The sequence below is a fragment of the Calidris pugnax genome, unplaced genomic scaffold (genome assembly GCF_001431845.1).
Source record: "Calidris pugnax isolate Ruff unplaced genomic scaffold, ASM143184v1 scaffold378, whole genome shotgun sequence".
Lineage (NCBI taxonomy): Eukaryota > Metazoa > Chordata > Aves > Charadriiformes > Scolopacidae > Calidris > Calidris pugnax.
Genome location: NW_015091227.1, coordinates 41749 through 43422, shown reverse-complemented (window position 1 = coordinate 43422; position 1674 = coordinate 41749). Strand labels below are relative to the sequence as shown.

At 52.7% G+C, this 1674-nt stretch overlaps 1 protein-coding gene across 3 annotated transcripts in view; it reads left to right on the top strand.

Moving 5' to 3' along the window:
• The window catches only part of NUP98 (nucleoporin 98kDa), a 65023-nt gene that overhangs the window by 51402 nt on the left and 11947 nt on the right, over nucleotides 1–1674 (top strand). The gene's annotated exons all lie outside the window — the stretch shown is intronic.

The window sequence follows — 1674 nt, the reverse complement described above, 5'->3', positions numbered from 1 at the left end:
AGTGAGGTTGACGGTTGGACAAGATGATCTTTAAGGTCCCTTCCAACCTAGAAGATTCTGTGATTCTGTGACTTCTAGTCAAGTACCGCTGTGGAGGTGCTGGGTGTGGAGTTATGTATGGGTTGGTTATTTCAGCTGTCACAGCGTGGGTTTCCTTCAGCACCTCCAGTAATGAGGTTTTGCAGCAGTTTGCTTTGATGGGAATGTTCCTTCCCCCTCTGGAATGGGAAGAAAGCACTGGGGTTGAACCTGTTGGTAATTCTGGTCACTTGAGAAGCTTAGGACCTGCTCTTTGGGGTGTTTTGGGAGTGACTTATTTGGGGTGACCTGGGAGTCCTGGTGGGCAACAAGTTGTCTGTGAGCCAGCAATGTGCCCTTGTGGCCAAGGAGGCCAATGGTCTCCTGGGGGGGCATCAAGAAGAGTGTGGCCAGCAGATGGAAGGAGGTCATCCTCCCCCTCTGCTCTGCCCTGGGGAGGCCCCATAAGGAGGTCATCCTGCCCCTCTGCTCTGCCCTGGGGAGGCCCCATCTGGAGCACTGGGACCAGTTCTGGGCTCCCCAGTTCCAGAAGGACAGGGAACTGCTGGAGAGGGGACAGCAGAGGCTGTGAGGATGATGAGGGGGCTAGAAGATCTCCCTGCTGAGGAAAGGCTGAGGGACTTGGGGCTTTTTAGTCTGGAGAAGAGAAGGCTGAGGGGGGATCTGATCAACACCTATAAATCCTTCAAGGGTGGGTGTCAGGAGGATGGGGCCAGTCCTTTTTCAGTGGTGCCCAGGGACAGGACAAGAGGAAAAGGGCACAAACTTGAACATAAGAAGTTCCACCTAAACCTGAGGAGGAACTTCTTTCCTGTGAGGGTGGCAGAGCCCTGGCAGAGGCTGCCCAGAGAGGTGGTGGAGTCTCCTTCTCTGGAGACATTCAAACCCCACCTGGACACGTTCCTGTGGGACCTGCTCTGGGTGGCCCTGCTCTGGCAGGGGGTTGGACTAGATGATCTCCAGAGGTCCCTTCCAGCCCCTTTGATTCTCTGAAGCATATCTCCCACCAATTGAGTCTCTCCAGGCATTTGACAGCCAGACAAAATGAGGAAGGTGGTTGGTGGCCCTTAGAGCTGGGTGGCCAGTCATTTTTCCTGGTGTGATGATAAATGATAAATTTAGAAGCTCCTGGCTTCTAAAATAGTCATTGCTGAACACACACCCTGTTGTGCACTCGCTGTTCCTGCAGCAGGTCCTACAGGCCTGCGTGGCTCCATGCATTATGCAAAGCCTTGTCGAGCTGTCAGGCTCTGTCTGCAGGGAGACAAAGGGTTCTGTTGAAAAAAAAAGTGTTTAATCATTGAAGTAAAGATAGTTCAGCCCGTGATCTCAATGTCTAAAGGTAGCCCAAGCAGAGCATCGGGTCTGGTAACTTCTCATTGATGTGTGCTTAGTAGAAATGGGGTTATTCAGCCTGGAGAAGAGGAGGCTGAGGGGAGACCTTCTTGCTCTCTCCAACTCCCTGAAAGGAGGGTGTAGAGAGGTGGGGGTCGGTCTCTTTTCTCAAGTCACAGGCGACAGGACAAGAGGAAATGGCCTCAAGTTGCCCCAGGGGAGGTTCAGGCTGGATATTAGGAAAAATTTTTTCGCTGAAAGGGTCATCAGCCATTGGAATGGGCTGCCCAGGGAGGTGGT